We start from the raw sequence: 7,181 nt of genomic DNA, 5'->3' as shown, positions 1-7,181 counted from the left end.
ATATAACCACCTTGTTTTTGATAAAGGAGCAAGAAATCCTAAATGGAGCAAGGAAAGCCTATTCAACAAGTGGTGTTGGCACAACTGGTTAGCCACTTTCAAAAAAGTGAACTCAGACCCCCAGCTAACACCATGTACAAAGGTAAAATCCAAATGGATTAAAGATCTTGATATCAGATCTGAAACTATAAGGTATATAGAACAACATGTAGGTGAAACACTCCAGGACATTGAGACTAAAGGCATCTTAAGGAGGAGACAGCACTCTCCAAACAAGTGGAAGCAGAGATAAACAGATGGGACTACATTAAGCTGAGAAGCTTCTGCATCTCAAAGGAAGTAATGCCCAGAATACAAAGGCCACCCACTGAGTGGGAGAAATTATTCACCCAATACTCATCAGATAAAGGGCTAATATCCAAAATTTACAAGATACTGACAGAACTATACAAGAAAAAAACAACTAACCCCATCAAAAAATGGGGAGAAGAAATGAACAGACACTTTGAAAAAGAAGAAAGGCAAATGGCCAAAAGGCACATGAAAAGATGCTCAACATCACTAATCGTCAGGGAGATGCAAATCAAAACTACTATGAGGTACCACCTCACGCCACTGAGATTGGCACACATTACAAAAAAGGAAAACAAGCAGTGCTGGCAGGGATGTGGAGAGAAAGGAACTCTTTGTCACTGCTGGTGGGAATGCCGTCTAGTACAACCTTTATGGAAAGCGATATGGAGATTCCTTCACAAACTGGAAATTGAGCTTCCATACGATCCAGCTATACCACTCCTAGGAATATACCCAAGGAACACAAAAATACAATACAAAAATCCCTTCCTTACTCCTATATTCATTGCAGCGCTATTTACAATAGCCAGACTCTGGAAACAACCAAGATGCCCTTCAACAGATGAGTGGCTGAAGAAACTGTGGTACGTATACACAATGGAATACTATGCAGCCATCAGGAGAGATGAAGTCATAAAATTTTCCTATACATGGATGTACATGGAATCTATTATGTTGAGTGAAGTAAGTCAGAAGGAGAAAGCGCAGAATGGTTTCACTCATCTATGGGCTTTAAGAAAAATGAAAGACATTTTTAACATTATCTCAGAGACAGGAGAGATGAGGGCTGGTAGGTGCAGCTCAGGACATGAAGCTCATCACATAGAGTGATGAGTGCAGTTGGAGAGATGACTACACTGAAAACTATCATAACAATGTGAATGAATGAGGGAAGTAGAAAGCCTGTCTCGAGTACAGGTGTAGGGGTTTGGGGAGGAGGGAAATCTGGGAAATTGGTGGTGGGAATGTTGCACTGTTGAAGGGGGGGTGTTCTTTACATGACTGTAATCATACAACTACAATCATGTTTGTAATCACGGTGTTTAAATAAAGATAAAAAATATTAAGCTTTAAAAAAAAGAAAATAATATAATTATAAAAAAAAGTTGTTCTCAAAATTAAATGCCTCTTTAGAAGCAATGTATCTGAAAAAGTAGTTTCAAATACATTTCAGGACAACAAATGGCCCTATAAACTTATTTCCTATGTTTTGGAATTCTCTGCCAAGTTCTAATCCTTAAAAATATAAATACAGGGACCGGAGAGATAGCATGGAGATAGGGCATTTGCCTTGCATGCAGAAAGACGGTGGTTCAAATCCCGCAATCTTATATGGACCCCTGACTCTGCCAGGAGTGTTTTTTGAGAGTAGAGCCAGGAGTAACCCCAGAGCACTGCCAGCTGTGAACAAAAAAAATTAAAATAAAATATATATACATATATAAATACATTTATTTATTTAATTGATAGGATTTTATACTTTACAATACAGAAATATTAAAACACAGTAAACTCTGAGATACAGCAATGCAACCATCAACCAGATCGAGATAAATAACATTCAATCTATTTTTGGCATGTGACCAAATCTTTGGGCCTAACCTCAATACCACATGTTCCCTCAAGCATTACTATGTACAGTCCTGGAAGCCTGTGGAAAACACTTATTATAAGTCTGAGAACCCTGGGCATTACCTGAGTGGTCTAGTTAATTCCCAGGGGGGATGTGGGGCCTCCTGAGCACTTCTTGTCCCCTAACCCAGAAAAAGATAAAGAACATTTCTAGGTTCCCCAGGAGAATTTTTTTTCCAAATGACTTAGATTTAATCATTGGAAGCAAACTAAATGGAAAGCTTACAATATAGAATATATACATTTCAGTGCCTTTTGTAAACTGAGCTGAACGGACAGGAATTGGACTGTCCTTCAGTCTGATTCCTTCTAAACAAAGATGTTCAGTGTCCTTGGTATCTGGTTTGGGAAGGGGAGACGTTGCTGGCTGTGTGTATTGAAGTCACCTTTGCTGCCACTCCTGGTCAGCATCAGGTGCCCCTCCTTGCCTGCTATGCTGCTCACCCATCATTTTGTGACCAGAGACGATGTCATCAATCAGCAGCATCAGAACTGCAGTCTCCACTGCTCTCTTGTATTTTGTAGCTTCATAGCCAATGGCTCCACAATGCCTGATTCTTTCAAGTCCACCAAAGTACCTGCCTCATCGTTTCCACCCTAGGTTTCACAGTTTTCCTGGGTGTGCTTTGCCGGAAGGGAAGTAAGGAGACAGATGGTAATAGCACCACAATTCTAGATACAGGTCTGAAGTAAAACCTCAAGGGCTTGGGATACAGCTCTCTATGGCCACTTCTCCACACCAGTCATGGCCTTGGATTTCTCAGTCAAGGCGTGGGCCTCAGCCATTTCAGAGGACTCACCCCCTGGGACCAGCTGCGGGTCAAGGAGAATATTGGGGCACATCTGCATGTGAAGGTTGCTCTTACATCTGAGAGAATCTCTTTGCTAAAGAATCTCTTTACTAGCTCACCCGGGGAAGAATGGTACAGGCCTTTGGGTCTTTGAACTCAGTAATGAAAGTAAAGTACTCATCTCCAATCTTCTTGATTTCCAAAAGACTTGAACCTATACCAACATCTTCCTTTGCCGGGCTATCCAGGCTCTACAGGCTCTTGTAATGCAATTATTATCTGTCTTCTGGACTCTTTGGATAGCTGTGATATTGGCCTGCATAAGATAATGCTGAGCTAAATCCAAAAGGCCCTTTTCTGTGATGTCTACATCAGGCTTCAGATGGATGATGTCCTCTCACTGTTGCTGGATGTATTCTTCTTTCATTTGGAGAATTTGGGTAAATACTTTTGGGTAATTTCAATGTCAGTCTGGCTTTCTCCTTTCTTATATTCCAGAGAATAATCCAGTGGCACAATGTGATAAAGTGCTACATTCGTGGATGGATTACATCCTTGTTAATCATGACTCCACGTAAGAAACAAGAGTCTTCAGTGATGTAAAGATGCAAAGAAAGGACAAGGTAAAGTTACAGTGGGAAGACAATCATCCATAAACAGAATTCTCAAAAATCCCCTTCTTATACTTTGATTTTGAATTTTCAACCAAAAAATTAAGAAAAATAAAACAAAACACATGCACATTTACTTTGTCCCTCAAGTTCCCAGATTGTAGTACACTACAACATTTCTTAGCAGTACCCAAAACAATCTAAAATCACAAAATCTATCTAACTCCTTTGACATTAACGAATTATTAATTATTATTATTAAAGCATTATTTAAACAGTTGATTATAATACATCATTTCATCAAGGATGAGTCAAAGGAGCACAGAAAAGATGGTGTTAGTGTGACAATTGTTTTCATAGGCCCAGCAAAATATAGGGGACATAGGAAGGAAAAGCCTTGGCCTACATAAGGAGACATTACCTCTGAAGCTTTCTGGCACAAGGCCAACTTTAGGCTCCAGGCATATCAGGCTGTCCAACCCAAGTCATTGTCTGTAGTGACAATACACTTTTATTCTTCACACAGTCACTGTTGTTAGTGTCATGTTTCTGCAGCCAAGGATCCTGGAATATGTCCATATCCCACAGCAAAGTCAGGATGATGCGGAGCACCTCCCAAATTCACTCATACTTAGAGAGTGATGCAGAGTGCTCAGTCCTAAAAGCAGGTTGTTGTTGTTGTTGTTAAGTCCTCTGGGTGTTAAAAGGAAATCTCTGTTGAATAAGTCTATGCCAGAGCAGTGGTAGGGTCTCTCCTGGTAGAGGATTGCTTTCACATGATGTAGTACACAACAATGGTTGTTTTGTAGATGGCATCCCTGGTTCAGGGGTAAATGGACAATACCCGTTCTTCTGAGGTCTGAGCCAGGTCTTTATGACAATGTTCAGAGTGTAAGGTCTCACTGCATTACAAGATTTGTGTGCTCCATCTCTATTAGATAAGGAAGTGTTTGTATATAATTTCCCATTTTAATGGACCTATGCAAAGGAAAAAATATGCCACATGGTAGGTAGGTGTCTATGTGGATGCTAGAACAAGTCCAACAATCCCATTGCTTTGGTTCTAACATAAACTTTAAATAGAAGGACACTTCTACATACTTTCTTATTTAACAAATAACAAAAAGGACAGAGAAAACAAATATATAGAGGGAAAGTTTGAAATAGTTGGGTGGGGTGTTAAATTCAGTGAAAGATTTCTGGTCTGTAATTGATCTGTACGGTATTGAAGGCAAAATGGGTAAATGGGGTGAAATAATGGTTGGGACTGAGGCAGTAAAAGATTAGAAATGAGCTTTGTAGGGATGTATCAAGGTCACAATACTAGATGGATATTACGCATATATAAACTATATGCATATAATACTATCAATATATATTGTACCCTTGGGGCACTATTCCCCATGCGGTTTTTGAAATGGAGACCAAGGAGAAAAAATTTCCAGTGATTGTCCCAACATAAACCAGTGCTGCAGTGGCCTACCCTCCTCCCAAAGTGCATTCCCATTAGTGTAGGGAGAGTTAGGGGGAAAGCCTGAGGAGTGCTATAGAGTCCATCTGGACCAATGCCCAGGGAAGGCCTGGAGTCCAGGTGAGAAAGAGGGGGATGGCTGGGGACCAACCAAGCCTCCCAGCACTCCCCAGCTAGGGAGAAGGCCTCCAGCATGGGGTCTCCCCAAACCCCATAGCTGGCAACACCTGGCCTTCAGAGTCAAAGGGGAAACTGGAAGCCAGATATCTGCCCATCATCCTACCCATGCACCTCCCCCCTGAAGTATGGAGGGTGGGGCAAGCCTGAGGACCCCTAAGAGTCCACCTGAACCCACTTCTGGCCATCTGAGCTGGCACTCAGGAAGGCCTGGTGTCCAGGGGAGAAAGAGGGGGCAGCTGGGGGCCTGCCAAGCATCCCAGCACTCTCCAGGCTAGGAAGAAGGCCTCTGGCATGGGGCCTCCCCAAACCCCATACCTGGCAAGAGCTGACCTCCAGAATCAAAGGGGAAACCAGAAGCCAGATATCTGCCCGCCCTCCTCCTCATGCACCTCCCCTCTGAAGTACGGAGGATGGGGGGAAGCCTGAGGACCCCCTAAAAGTCCACCTGAACCTACTTCTGGCCATCTGAGCCTGCACCCAGGGAAGGCCTGGAGTCCAGGGGAGAAAGAGGGGGCGGCTGGGGGCCTGCCAAGCATCCCAGCACTCTCCAGGCTAGGGAGAAGGCCTCCAGCATGGGGACTCCCCAAACCCCATACCTGGCAAGAGCTGGCCTCCAGAATCAAAGAGAAAACCGGAAGCCAGATATCTGCCAGCCCTCCTACCCATGCACCTCCCCCCTGGAGTATGGAGAGTGAGAAGAACCCTGTGGACCCCTAAGAGTCCACCTGAACCCACTTCTGGTCATCTGAGCCGGCACCCTGGGAAGGTTTGTAGTCCAGGGGAGAAAGAGGGGGATGGCTGGGGACCTGTCAAGCCTCCCAGCACTCCCCAGGCTAGGAAGAAGGCCTCCGGCATGGGGCCTCCCCAAACCCCATACCTGGCAAGAGCTATATAACCTGAGTTTTTCAGACCTGTTATTTCAATATTGCATATTTTTAAAGTCAATTTCTTTCCTACCATTTTTCTCAAATTGTACAGTTCTGATAGCATCCAGAGCAATGCTGCAAGCCAGAGAAGACTGGCGACTGTTTGCTTTGGTAGTGTTGGAGCCGTTGATGATGTCCAGCATCATCTTGGTTATTTACATCAACTGAGGTACTGATTTTCTTCAGGGTGCCAATCATAACATTCAGTGCTTTTCGGTAAGCACTGATGACCACTGCTGGGTGCATATTCTGCTCTAGGAAATACTCTGCCACAGACAGCATCTCACCTGAAAGAATAATTACTGATGTTGTTCCATCTCCAGCCTCTTCATTCTGTATCTAGCTAATTTCAATCATGGACTTGGCTGTTGGATATTAGACTTGAATCTCTCAAAGAATAGCATTGCCATCATTGGTCATCACAATGCCTCCCATTGGATCCAAAAACAAGTTCATCATAGACTTGAACCACAAACATGTTTGGATGCTATCTGCAATAATTTTGGCAGCATTGATATTCCCAATTTGAACTTTCCTTCCAGATTCCCACTTTGTGTTCTGGTTGAGCACGAGCATGAGATGGTGGCCCATCATGGTATCATGATGCAGAGCCAGGTACTCAGAGCTAAAGGAACCAGAAGAACCTTCTGAAGAGAGAGAAGCACAGGTAGGAGAAATTCTTATGCTTTCCCCCCAGTCTGTTCTCAGCATAATAAAAAAACACTCATTTGAATTCTATAATCATGGGTTAATTTTGTCCATATTTTATCATCATGAACTATATTTTTAAAAATCTGATTTCTTCCAGTCAGAATTATGTTAAAATCACTCATGTCTTTGTGAGCAGCTATACTTTATTTTTGTGGTTGTATAGAATTCCATTGTATGATTATATTCTTATTTACGAACTAATTCTGTAGGGAGCCAGATTCTCCCTCACAATCTTGGCATAAGCACAGCCATCTTGTAAAAACTGCCATTTTCTAACTGGCCTGTCCTTTAATTGAGCTATACATTGTATACGTGCCAACTGGCCATGAGTTGATGCAGATCAAAAGAACCATAAGGTCACACTCCTCTGGCTCAGGAAACTCAGACATATAGATAGAGCATTTGGTGTGATAATAGGATATTCCTCAGGAAACTTAAATTAACAGGCACATGCCGAACCTTTTGAACTGAATGATGACGAATGTATGCTTGACAAATGTTTGCA

At 42.6% G+C, this 7,181-nt stretch overlaps 1 pseudogene; it reads right to left on the bottom strand.

Annotated features, from left to right (window-relative positions):
* Nucleotides 1-2,368: 2,368 nt before the first annotated feature.
* LOC125998837 (T-complex protein 1 subunit gamma-like) lies at nt 2,369-6,559 on the bottom strand (annotated as a pseudogene).
* Between the last annotated feature and the right edge of the window lie 622 nt (nt 6,560-7,181).

The sequence above is a fragment of the Suncus etruscus genome, chromosome X (genome assembly GCF_024139225.1).
Source record: "Suncus etruscus isolate mSunEtr1 chromosome X, mSunEtr1.pri.cur, whole genome shotgun sequence".
Lineage (NCBI taxonomy): Eukaryota > Metazoa > Chordata > Mammalia > Eulipotyphla > Soricidae > Suncus > Suncus etruscus.
This window is presented reverse-complemented; position numbering and strand designations above follow the sequence as displayed.